This window comes from Callospermophilus lateralis, chromosome 16, assembly GCF_048772815.1.
Source record: "Callospermophilus lateralis isolate mCalLat2 chromosome 16, mCalLat2.hap1, whole genome shotgun sequence".
In the NCBI taxonomy this organism is placed as follows: Eukaryota; Metazoa; Chordata; class Mammalia; order Rodentia; family Sciuridae; genus Callospermophilus; species Callospermophilus lateralis.
In genome coordinates, this window is record NC_135320.1 from 65924819 (window position 1) to 65939243 (window position 14425).

The 14425-nt window shown below is 33.9% G+C and overlaps 1 pseudogene; it reads right to left on the reverse strand.

The window, feature by feature from the left end:
• Positions 1–9729: 9729 nt before the first annotated feature.
• Positions 9730–10138, reverse strand: LOC143382303 (isoamyl acetate-hydrolyzing esterase 1 homolog pseudogene; annotated as a pseudogene).
• Between the last annotated feature and the right edge of the window lie 4287 nt (positions 10139–14425).

A 14425-nucleotide genomic window follows, 5' to 3' on the forward strand; every position in this document is an offset into this window, starting at 1 on the left:
ATTTTTATCTGAAATGATGATTTTCTTAGCTGAAGTAAAGATGCACAATGCACTGATGAACTCCCTCAATGCCGCTATTTTTGGACCTGCAAATTGTTCAGGTTTTTCAGAGTTTGAATTTCAAGTTCTCTGTTAATGATGTGACTGTTAAGGAGAAATGCCAAGCATGTTATTAAAACCCCTATTTTTTCATAAAAGTTGCCTTAAAATCCACTAATATCTGCAAGGAGAAGCATCTCAAATTAATTGTATAAATTATAGGAAGTGTTACAAATAATAATGCAACTTCTAATGCTCATAAAATATACTTTTCTTCCCCCTTCCAAAGTTTACTTGTAAATTCTGTGGTATTCATTGTCTTTTAAGAAATTTTATTCATATTTTACCTCTGGTTGTGTCATATATATGTACACATTGTACGAGGAATAAATGATTACTGTAAATCAGATCATAATAAAAAATCTACACTTGTAAAACTTTTCAAGTATTTTTGTTTTAAAAAAATTTTCAAATTTGAATTAAACTTTCCATTTTTGTAGATCCAATACATTGTAATAATAGTAATTTCTTAAGGTGTGACTCAATAATTCATGCTTACTTTAGCATAAGAGTTAGTGTAATTAAAAAACAAAGTGATTTTATGTAAAATGCTAGAATTAATAACCCAAATAATTAAAATATCAAAGATAGAAACCAATAATGAAGGGAAAATGTGAAGGTTTGGAACAGGTCCAAAGAACACAGAAATTTGATTATTACTCTGATCAGATCAGATGTAACCTCAAATATACTTAAAAAGGAACTTACTAGGGAGGAAGTATCTAACATGTCACCAAAGATGATGCCCTTAGCACAAACTACTTGGGACACTTCTGCCTGTTGAAAGGGTATTGTTCTTCACAGACGGGAAAGAAATCATCCAGCGCCTCTTAGACACTGTGTGACCCTTTGTATGAGGCTTTTCACCTAATTATCAACAACCTCATGATATCTTGTCCTAATTTTTCAGAAAAAGAATAGTAAGTCACAGTAAATTGCCTGATGAACACTGCTTGTAAATAACAGCTCTGAGACTTGAATCCACATATCCCTGTATTCAGAGTCCCTGTTCTTTTTGTCAGTCCTGAATTGAATACAAATCAAATCCAGAAGAATAATATAAAATCACATACAGAAATCCAGGGGCCAGTAACATAGAAAAAAAGGAAAAAAACGGAAAGTGGTGAAAAAAAAAAAAAAGAAAAGAAAAGAAATACCTTGGCAAAGCGTAACAGATGTATTGTATCCCTGTAAGTTTGACAGACCAGAGAGAAGTTTGCATGGATTAGATGCTGTAAGAATGTTTTTTCCTATAATCAGAGCCTTCAAATTTCCCCAAGTATAAAATTACTGTAAGTGAGAATTCAATGACCTATGAAATATCATTTGGAAATGAAAGCTAGTTGTGAGTTGGAAAGCACCAAGGAGCAACTTGCCATCCTGGTCCTGTGCTCATTTGGAATGCAATCAGCTCAAGTGCTCAAGTGCCATCCTTACAAGCCTCTCACACACATGACTTTGAAAGGCAAGTTTCATCTTGAGAATTACTGTTGCAGCTTGATTCATAAACTCTTCCAGGTAACAAAAAAGAGACTGTAAAGAATAACATACTTTTAGCCTTATTCCAGAATAACTCAACATTCACCAGCTTCATCATCTGAACTGGAGTTTTGAGCAGAAATGACTTAATAAAAATGAAACATTAGCAAGGGATAAAATATTCTCTTTTGTAGATATGCAAGTCAAATATATTTATATGTAACATTTATATTTTCTAATGATATTTTAAATTAATTATTTTATATTTAAAAATTACAACTGTAAGGTTAAAGTTATAAGTTATAGATTATTGTACAATTTGCGATGACCATAATCACTATAACAATTTGCTAATGATTATATTGCATTATGTCAGCTAAGAATATGACCTATATATGTAAAGATGAATCTTATCAATGATGTTTTATACAGAAGATTGTCAGCAAAGTCAGTAAATATCAAATAACAAAAATAACCCTGAGATTTAACCCTGCCTATTACTATTTCATCTATTTCAAGTTGTCAGAACATTCTCTGTGGTTTTGAAATATGGTGAATCTTGATAAATACTTAACCAGATGTTAGATAATTGGACTTTAATTTGGGCTTACAGCATTTAACTCATTCACTATGGCCCTAACCATGAAACCTTTCTACTATAAGAAGAACCCTAATTATCAAATACTAATTTGTCTCTTTAGTATGGTCCTGATCAACCTTTACTATCTACTACAATTATTTGTGAACAACCCTTTTTTTTCTTAAAATTTATAAAAATTCTTGAGACTAGGAAAAGTTTCTCTTGGATCTTTACCCATAAATATGCAAAATATGTTTTTTATAGCTGAATATTTTTCACAATTAAATATTTCACATGTGCTGTTTTCACTGTCATACCACCCTGAAACTTCTCTGTGATAGTGAGTCCAATCCAACTTATCTCAGTTTTTCTCTAACCAAAATTTTTTTTGAAAACAGTTCCATTGCTTTTTACAACTGTGAAAACCCCAAGTTGCCCTCATCCTTGGGGTGATATTAAGAAGAAAGTGTCATCTTTTATTTAATACATTAGAACTTATACCTTAATGATAGCACAGCATTCCAAATGTGTCCACACTCAAAAGAAAGTATTTAAAATGTATAATCAGTAGCAAATAATTCTAAAACACATTGCATCTGCAGAATCAATGAACTCAGATATGTCTTTGATACATGTATGTTGTATATCACCTGAACCATACATAATGTCCCAGGCCACAGCATTTCTCATATCCATCTCCACCACATGAGTTTATTTTAATATTTATTTTTTTGTTATAGGTGGACATAATGTCTTTATTTTACTTTATGTGGTGCTGAAAATAGAACCCACACACGCCACGCAAGCGTTCTTCCTCTGAGCCACAACCCCAGCCCAATGGGTTTCTTACTTACAGATACAAACCAGCATATTTTCATACAGATTCATCATCCCACCTTTCCTTCTGAATAATTTCCTAGAATAAAGACATTTTCAAACAACCACGCATTACAAAAAATTAATCCAATGCCTACCTTTTCTTAGCATGAAACTAGAGGATTCACTAACCAAACAGAATAAATAAATAAAATAATAAAGAAAGAGATAACAGGGGACTCAAAGGTCGTGGGAACTTTCTGCATCAGGAGGTTATCATAAGAGGTTCAATATGTTGCTAAAAGTGAGGTCCAGGACCAGGACATGGGGGCACACACTTGCAATCCCAGAAACTCCCATTGTCCTGCTCCAAAGTTCCAGGCCAGCCTGAGCAACTTAGTGAGACCCTGTCTTAAAATAAAAAAATAACATGGCTGGGAATGAAACTCAGTGGTACAGGGCACCTGGCAAAAACAAAACAACAACTACTACTACTACAAAATAGTGCAGAGTAGGCCTGTAATTGGGTAACAGAGCTAGGAAGAAAAGATTACAGAGATGGGCACTAGGGCAGAAGAGTCTTCCAGAAACATGGGTAGATATAAGACCCAAAGCACTTTACTACCAAAAGGGAAATTTGCACCTCTGGTGGCAAATTAAAGAAAAAATCATCAAAATAAAAAAGCTCAAAGAAGATGAGATAGTCATTAACTTCAGTTGAAAATAAAAAAGCTAAACTCTGATTGTGAATATAATCCTCGCAGCTAAACATAGATCACATATATAGTCACAATCACCAACACTCAAGAACACTGAAGTTTAAAATTAATTTTAAAAATTCCTTACACCATATTATGAGGTTGGGACTAGAGAATGTGCATGTGTTTGTCTGTCATTGTTTGGTTTTACTGTGTTTGCTACTTCAGTTTCTATTTTTGTATTCTATTCATATCTTAACACATTTTTACATGTTCACATCAGTACTGCTAACCACAGGCACAGTGTTGTGTTTGCTTTTCTGTACATGACCAAATAAACTTAAAACCTACTCTCCCTTGAATTATAATAACATAAAAGCCTAATCTAAAAAAATGTATAAATATGTATTAAACCTTTAAAAGAAGGCGGTAAATATCAGGTAAACAATTAGAAGTTGATTAGCTCTTCACATAAAGTTGGTAGATTGCTACTTTATTTTAGTATTTTGTGAGTTAAGAAAACATTGTATGTGCCTGTGCAATAGTTTTTTATCTGAGAAAATTCTATGAGCCTGAGTGTAGAGGTGCAATACTCTAGAGAGGATCTATGGTTGTTCAAGGTGTTTGAAACCTGTGGCCTTGCTAAATTAATTTCCCAGGTTGGATGTTTTTGATACCACCTATGTAGAAAGAATTTAAACGCCAGTCTTACTTGAGGGCAGCTTATAGGTATGAATTCTCAGGAGTGACTTTCATTCCACAAACAAATGGCAAACTGTGAAAAATTTGCTAAACATGTTCTCCCTTTAAAGAGTGGATTGTTTTTCTTTAACACTGAGAGTTTAGACTTTCAGAGGTGTTTATATGGGTTATTATTCCGATTCTTTATCTTTCACAGGACACTAGGTCTTGGTTCTTTTGTTCAATGGAACCTTTAAAACTGAAGTGCTTATGCAGATGTCTTCAGGGCAGCCATGGGTTTAACATTTTTTGGATGCTCCTGGCTTATCCTGGTTCTCTGAGGAGTTTGCTTTCTTTCTCCATTTAGTTATGTATTTTAAAATATTTTTAAAAATGTTTTCACACATTTTATCTAGCATTTTAAACTTTTTATAACAGCTTTGTTGAAATTTAATTCCCGTCATTTACCATTTTCAGTTGCTTTGTTGGAGTAATATTGATAGGATATATTCATGTAAATAAAGAACTTTAGTATAGTATGATTATTTTCTTCTATCCATTTTCTTTTCTTTTTTTTTTCTTGATAATTTGTCAGATATACAGCTACCTAGATTCAAATTCCTGCCTTTTCAGTATTCTTTTTCATTTCTTTATCTTTTTTGGCCTACTCTTTGGATTTCTTCAGCTATATATGTATTCTTCATACCTTTTTCTTCTGCTGTCATGATTTTGATTCCAGGAACTTCTTCTTGCTTTGTTAATATTCCTTTGTCTATCATTCTATTTTTGATTTATATATATAGTACCTTTTGATATTTTTAAGGATATTATTTGAAAATTATATTTTCTTTCTCAATGTTTTGAACTTGTTTTGCTCTGTTTCTTTGATATGAGAAGTCATTTGAAATATCTACAAGTACATGGGTATTTATTTGTATTTAAGAGTAAAATGTTTGAGTAAAAGGTGTGGTTTTTCTAACCTGGAATGGCAGAGGTAGTAAGGGTACATCAGCGGACTGTGACAGAGTTGTTCTTGCCAGGTCCTTCAGGAGATCACAAACTCCACAAACTGCACTCACTGCACTTTGTGGAAGAATCTTCCAGTCTCTAACCTAAAGCCACCGGTATGGTTGTTAACTTCTGGAGAGTGAGTAGGAGGATTTCACAACTCTATTATTTGCTATACAGTAAGAAAAATATATAGATATTATTTAATTCCTCTACCAATAGAGAAACTTATCCATTGCATTTTATTATGCCTGAGTTTTTGAGTGCAAAATCAGGTTTTCAATTTCCCCAGAGTATAAAACTTTGGCTTTCCATGATGGGAGGATAGTAGGCCCTTAGCTGTTTCGGATCAAGAAGGTAGTCTGAACATATTGTACTTTTCAGCCCAACCTGTCTCCAGTGCCTACTCCTCAGGGCATAGAATTCTGATCACAGAGGGCAGGACATGCAAATAATCTCTCTTCTTTTTGACTTCCCCTTTTTACTAGACTAGGGATTTAGCATTCTCAGCTTCAAGTCAGTGATCACTTTTCCATTCACTTTCATCCTCCCAAATCACCAGTGTTCCTCCTGTTATTTTTTGTATTTTATTTTATTTTATTGCTGTGCAATTATACCATTGACACTCATGAAGAGTTAATTTTGTATAATTTTGAGGGGGAGTAGAAGACAAATATTTCGTCAACCTGTCATGTTTAACTGGAAGTACATAAACAAATTTTTATTTTTCAAATGACTAAATGTATCTACTTAAGGTCCATATGTCTAGTTATTTTTCTTTGTCAAAGTTTTAAGCTTATAGTTTAAGTTATCTACTAGACCATGAGAATCTCAACCACTGACCTCTGGTCTTGTATTCACCACTCACCCACCCACATATGGTAGTCATTCTAGAGTTTTTATTCCAGATTGTCACAATTTCTGTGAGTCAGGGGAAGGAAAGTGATCACTGTTAATATGAAAGAAGTAAGATGCATGAGTCATTACTTTGCCATTCTTTGCAATGCCTAGTAATATCTTCCGAGATGGTCCCCCACCTCCCAAGCTCTCGAACTCTCTCATATTCTTTTCAAGACATTCTTTATGGAATAACACATTTAACTTTTCCTATGAATTAAAATCTTTACCTCAGTCTTTCACTTATATGATATCCTGGGGGATATCATTGCACATTTGAAAATTTTCTTAAAAATCTCTGGAAGCCTTATCCTGTTTTTCCTTATACTCTTCTTGCAATTGTGATGCTAATTCCCTCATACATATGTATATACACATTTTCTTGGGACCTTTGTCATAATTCTTTGGTTTTGATGTTTATAAGTGTTTGAATTTAGATGTGAATATTTGGGGGTTCTTTTGAACATGATTTGTTTAAAAATCTCTCATAGCTTATAGACTTTATTAACTTGGGAAAATTTTAAACACATAGGCCTTTTCCTCCATATATTCTCTATTTCCTCCCTCTTCGGTTTGTTGACATTTGTACTTGAAACCTCCATGTTTAAAAAAAAAAAAAATTAATTTTACATTTTCCAGTTGGTGACCTCCTCCTGGTGCCCTCTGTAAAATTTCCTCAATTCATCTGCGTCTTCACTAACCCATTTTCCTGTTGAACTATATTGTTAATCAGTTCCTCTTTTGACTTATCTATTTCAGATTTTGTATGTGATATTTAAAGATGATTATTTTAATAACTTCTTGTCCTGCTTTGTGTTTCCTTTATCCTTTTTTTTTATGTCTTTGAGAATGGTTATTATGCCTATTTAGATTTTTCTAAGTTCCATTCATTTTGTTTAATTTTACAAGATAATCTCAGGTACGAAAGGCAAGCCTCAGGGTAGCCTCTGATATAAATTATAGGCTGGACTTCCCATTTTCTACACTTTTCTCTTGGGTGACATACACTCAAGTAACTGTTCTTCACTTCTCTTTATTCTCTTCCAACAGTTGTCCTTCTGTATTTTAAAGACATAATCTTTATAGTGGAGTAAGATACAGTAGAACATTTAGCCCTTTGGCCCTCTGCCAGGTGCTAACTTGCCAGTGTTGAATGAACAACAGGGAAAAAGTAAAATGTCCTGCTTTTTCCTCTTGCTTTCCCTAGGGATACAGCTCTCTTTATTCCCTCCTTGCATTATAATCAACCACTTTCACTTCCACAAATATGTCTTGATTCAGTTTTTACCATAGATTGCAGGCTTTTTTAGATCCACTTACATTTCTGCAATATCTCCGGGATTATGCTCAGAGAAGGGACTCAGCAACAGCCCAAGTTAGTTGGAGATTTGTCCATGATAAAAAAAAAAATGTAAATTACCATCACACCCACTCATTGCATCAAATGATTATTTGAGATAAGGAGTACAATAGAATTAAGAGCTTGAAAAAGATTATAATAAAATCTACACTGCCCCTGATATGTCAAAATTTTATTCAAAGAAGCCACCAACAGATTTAATGCAGTTTTCATAAAACACTAATGATGTTCTTCATAAAACTAGAAAAAAATACTAGAAATTATATGGAAAAACAAACAAACAAGAAACAGAATAGTCAAAACAATCCTGAGCCAAAAAAAGAGCAATGCTAGAGGCATCAAAATACATGATTTCAAATTTTGTTTGTTTTTCGGAGGGCACCAGGGATCAAACTCACGTGCACTTGTCTACTGAGCCATATCCCCAGCCCTATTTTGTATTTTATTTATGGAGAAGGCCTTACTGAGTTGCTTAGTGCCTCTCTGTTGCTGAGGTTGGCTTTGAACTCGCAATCCTCTTGTCTCAGCCTCCTGAGCCTCTGGAATTACAGGCATGTGTCACAGGACTCGGGTTATTTTAAATTTTACTACAAAGCCATAGTAACTCATTACTGTTATAAAAGCTGACTTGCAAACTAAGAACAGAATAGAAGACACAGAGACAAACCAACAGAACTATACTCATCTGATTTTGACAAAGGTGCCAAAAAAAAATTAGAAAAAGAATAGCTATTTTAGTAGCTGGGAAAAGTAGTTACTGATATGTAGAAGAATGAAACTAGAATACCCTCTCTCACCCTGTACAAAAAAAAATCAACTCAAAATGGATCAAATACCTACCCTAAAACCAGAAACAACTGTAAGAAGGAAAAAATAGGAGAAATACTTCAACATATAGCTATAAAGACTTCCTGAATAAGGTCCTGTAACTCAGAAAATGATCAACATATGCAATATGCAACATATGCAATAGCATCAAATTTAAAAGCTTCTACATAGCAAAAGAAATAATTAACAAAGTAAAGAGACAACTGAAAGACTTTGAGAAAAATTTTGTTCACCCAACAGAGGACTAATATCCAGAATATATAAAGAACTCAAAAAACTCAATATTAAAAAAAACATTAACTCAAACAATAAATAGGCAAATGAACTGAACAATCATATCTCTAAAGAAGTACAAGTGACCAATAATTATTTGAAAAATTTTTCAAGACTTTTAGCCATCATGGAAATGCAAATCAAAACTATGCTAAGATTTCATCTCACTCCAGTTAGAATGGCAAATATCAAGAATATAAGTAAAAATAAATCCTGGAGAGGATGCAAAGAAAGGAACTCATTCATGTGTACTATTGGTGGGAATACAAATTAGTACAACCACTATGGAAATCAGCAAGGAGGTTCCTGCAAAAGCCAAAAGTAGAGCCACCATATGATCCAACTGTGCCACTCCTTGGTGTTTATCAAATAGAATTAAAGTTAAGATATTTGAAAAACCCATGAGTACATTGTCACATCAGAATTCACAATAGCCATGTTATGAATCAGCCTACATGTGTGTCAACAGAAAACCGTTATTTACACATATAATATATGTACATGGTATATTATATCATATGTATACATATACCTGTATGTATATATCTACACAATGAATTATTATTTAACCATAAAGGATACATTTATGTTGTTTTCAGAAAATTAATGGAATTGGAAACCATAATTTTGAGCAAAATAAATCAGACTCAAAAGAGTATTGAATGCTTTCTCTCATATGTTGGAAGCTAAAAGGAATAAAATGATAGAGAGAATTTATAGAATTAGATGACAGACCAGTGGAATAAAGGAAGGGGATCAAGAGGAGGGAAGAGAGGAGAGAGGAAGAGATTTGGTGGAATATAATTAATCAAATTTTTTTTTTCCTGGAAGAATCTCAAAACTTTTATTATAAACATTAGTGGCAAAAATTGGTGTTTTGATCCAGCATAGTGAAGAAGAATTTTAAGCTTGAGAAAAAAATATTCTGCACTTAATTGTCTTGGAATTTATGTGTTATCACCAACTTCAATCTATAAATTAACAACCAGACTTGAATTTCCTAGAATTGACTAATGGTCTCCATCTCCCAGTAGCCTTAGTTCAGGTTGGGCTTCTTCTACATCCTTCCAGTAAGGAAGCAGCAAAGGCAGAGAAGAGACCTTCTTCTCTATCAGAGGCCAGAGGTGTAAAAACAAAAATTCATTTTCCTTTGGTGATAGATGAAGTCAATCAGAGGCTAAGTACGATGAGAAGTCTTACTGTCTTTCTGTATCATGGTCCATAGGTCACGGACATCAGCCACAGTCTTGGGCAACTTGTAAACACACTGGCATATTCACCAACAACAGAGTTCAAGCGATTTAATTTGCAGCCTTGCATGATACACTCCTTTTCCCAGGCTGTTTCACAAAGTGGAGGTGGCGTGATGAGTATGACTTGATGCTCAGGGACATCCACCGACTTCAGGTACTGAACCATGCTTTTTAAGTTTGAAACATACTCTTCCAGGGGAAATACTCTTCCAGGGGAATGTGCTCCTTGGGATTCTTATCTTTTAGTGCACTGTCATTGGTGCCAAAGAAAATTGTAACTGCTACTGGGTTGTCCAATTTGTTCCCTTTCCTGATTAGTCTTGGAAGAATAATTTTGGCCCACCTGGTATTGTAACCTGAAAACCCACGATTCAGAACATCACGTTTTCTTACCAGTTTGTCAGCCAATGATGTTCCCCATCCACCCTGATGAAAAAAAAAAACCAAAAAGACTGGGTGATGGATTCTCCGAAAAGCAACTCTGGAGGCTAGGGCAGAGAGCTCCCTCCAGACACCCCTGAACATACCACATTACTGTGGGCCGAATGTCGAGTCCAGCTCAAATTATTTTTTTATGTATGTATAAATATGCCACAATGAAATCTATCATTCTACATAATTAATATGAATCAATAAAAATTTTCAGCAGGATAAAGGAAAACATGTAAACTCCTAGAGACTCTCTGATTTACTTTGAATTCCTTTTTGAAACTTATTTCTTTTTCTCCTCTATTGATCACTGTGGGATTAATTCAACATTTCAGAATGACAAGTCTTTTCCCAGAAAGAGGAAGTAGTTTTACAATTGTTTGCTTTATTAAAAATTTGTCTTGTCAGTTTTGAAGAATTCTCCTAAGTAGGATATCATAAGGTATAATAAAGTTTCTAATAACCAGTGAGTAAGAAAATGCTCCAGACAGTAATCAGTTCTGTACACACGATGAATATAACAAGAATTATTCTGGACTAGAGACACCTAGATGAATGGTATCTAGAAATTAAGGCTTCCCTTCAATCAGGATCACAGCCTCAGATCCTTATCTGAGATCTCAGGGAGTTACTAGGGCAGATGAAATCAATCAGTCATTGAAACAAAGACTATGTAAGCCAGCAGAGAACACAGATAATGAAGATAATTAAAGTGCCAAAAATAAAATTGCTTCAACTGTCTCCCTCGTGCTATCCCACATGGTATATATTTGGACTGTTTCATGTTGCAGTTTTTCACAGCTTAATCATTATTATTTTTTTACTCAGTTGGAAGCATGGATATCAACAGTTCCTTCAGTATCAAAATATGGATACTGGATACCATATTACTGGATAGCAGGAACACAAGTTAGAGTATAATTTTCAATACTTCTCCCAAAAAGATGGAATCAATGTCTGTACAAACTGACTTTCATCTCACAATCTTAAGTGTTGGAAGTGAAATGCAGATGCTCTTTGTGTATTGATTATATTATTATATTTATTTGATAATAAAAGATGTCTATCCAATCAAATAAGAACTTCCTACAGGGGGAAGCAGCTATCTAAGTTCCTCATTCCTGGCACTATATGCCACTGTGTACAGCTGAGAATATCTGCCACTGCTTAATCCCACAGGGTTCCAATACCATTTGTCATGTCCAAAACTGGGTCAGGAGATAGACCAAAAAGAAGGTCTAAGAACTTGGACTTGACCTTTCAAACAACTAATAAGATTACTATGAATAGCCTGAAGATTTTATTTTGTTGTTGGCTATCAAGTTGGATAATGCCATGTAAACATCAGATAACCTTCCCTGTAAAAGGTGTATAAGGATGACTTCCAGCTCTCTGTCATAGACTTCATGGCCATAATAGATTATGGAAAACTAGACCATTTTTAAGAATATGCATGATGGGTTTTAACCAATTTGTCTTCTTAAAATCCTGTTTAGAGGTAGATTTAGAGTGCAGAACTTGCGGGATATTGAATTCTACTGTATAATTCAAGTATCCCCCCTATGAAGTAGAACTATTAGTTATTGGCAGTTGAAACAGGCAACCCACAGTGAGGAATGAAATAATTTAAATTTTTCATTATAATGTAATTGAATCCACTTTTCTGATACACTTGATTGATGTGAAAATAAGCACATCAATAGATAGCATTCACATCAAGGTTCCCTTCATTCAACACCAAAAACCAAATTTACCATGAGACACATTCTCTTTTCCTATGAGACATAGAATAGGCCATGAGATCCTGAGAAAAAAAAAATATAATATAAGGAACAGTCAAGCAACCATCCAAGCTTGTCACAAATGCTCTGCATGTGAAATTAAATTTTGTCTTATTATCATTTTTTGCTTGAATCTTAGAATCTGATCTTTAAAATGACTCATGTATTGTAGGCAGGGTGTAGGAAAGAGTACATTTAGTTCTAATAAAAATGTAGAATTAGCCACTACGCAGAATAATGGAAGTGAAGATCAGTACCCCTTCCCAGGCACTTTTTAGAAGACTTCTTTAGTAATTTCCTTTGAAAAAAATTGACCAATTATTTCAAATTAGGTAAAACTAGATGTGGTCTCTTGACAATATATCACATAGTATAATATCTTTAAAAAGAAATTTTAATATCTCCAAATATTAATGAGAAAATAGAAATATAAAACACCTAACATAAGTAGGACCCCACACTGTTAATAAAAAAGTCAATGAAATGGAATATCAAGTGTGAGATTTTGCTTAGAACTTCGTTTTTATTTGGCATGTGTTGAATGCCCAAAATTCAAAAAGTATTTAAGTAATGCAGTTATTGTATATTTATTGGTTATCTAAATAGGTGGCAAGGCTTTGGGCACATAGGATTCAGTAACTTGTTTTAACAGATTGGAATTTGTAGGAGTGGCCCTTGCATATGACACTTTCAAGGGGTTTAACTAGCTATAATAATAATAATAAAAATAAAAATGATTTAATTGTTTATGTCCTGTTAGTTGGTACCTGTAATTTACTCAGAGAAAGTGCCACCTGCACTGGAGTCTACCTTCCAGTCTCCCCTCAGGTCTATTCCATGTTCCAGAAAGTGCACTGGTTTCCTCAAGAGAAACAGGCCAAAGACTTCTCTTCTACCTTCATGGTGCCTCTTGGAAAAGCTGGCTTCTTTTCTACTTAAGTCCTTCATCTTGAGCACTCTTCCACCTGAGCCACCTTCACCTCATATTTTTCCTTTTTCAACAAAAAGCAGGGAAGCTGAATTTCTATTTCACTAGAACCAGTGGGATTTAAGCAAATCACTAAACTACTATTTAACGTGGCTAAGTCCAGGCTGTACACAAAAATGCTATGGAATCTTCATAGCTTGGTGAAGTTTTGAGCACATTATTGCTGGTTCTCCCCATCTGACAATAACCTGTGCATGCACCAGACACCTATTTCTTTTCCAAACTCCTAATTCAGAAGATTTCCTACCTGGTTTTAACTGGCTTTGTTAATAGACTCTCTATACTTTCAAAATAGTTTCTCAATGGTCCCTCCATGTCTCTGCTCCCCATCTCCATACCTGAACAAATATACCTTTCACTAAAGAAATGGAATCTAAAAGCATTTGACCATCCCCACCTCTTTCTCCAACTTAAAACCAATCCCTCCCCATTTCTTTGTTTTTCTTTTCTGTGTCTTGCTCCCTTTTTCTCTGACTTTGCTCATAATTCAGTCTAGGAAGAGCCATGACTAAACACAATCACAACTCAAAGAAAAATTACCTTGGGAATATTTTGACTGCTTTTATATATTTTGACTGATCTGTAACTTAACCTAAAGTCAATACATTTTCATATATAATCAGTAAAAATATTTACCTTTGCTTATTTTGTTGTCAGGACAGGAAACAATATGTGCTTATCTTAAAAAACAAGAAAAGTTGCTTTTTGTATATAATATCCAAAGCAGTTTCAAGTCTTAATAAAATACTTTTGATTTTCAATTTGGAGGGCATCCAGTCCAAGTAAATAATCATTCTTAGTTTCTGTCTGTGAACATTTTTTAACCCAAATTATTTTTTTTTCTTTGAACACAAATTCTCACGGCCAGAGCTCAATAAGGAGAAAGAATTAGAAGTTACTTTAAACAGTTCCACAGTAAATGTGTGTACAAGAACTAATATGGGCATTGAACTTTAATTTTTCTCACAATTAGCTTTCTTGTAGCATTTCTGTATTAAAATTTTCATTACTTCTTTAATGTTTCAGTGTGCAAACACTCAATAATTTTATTAATATTTCTTATCATCATTGCTGCTACATAAGACTAATCTATTAGTAGTAGTAGTATTTAAATGCTTTTTTAAAAATGAATAAGCTATGATCCTTTGGCAATTTATCTCAATCTTAATTCTGATATACTTTGGCCTAATGAAATGTCTATGTCACTTGAGCATGCCATCTAACCTCTCAGTGTCCCAGTTCTGCATTTATGAAA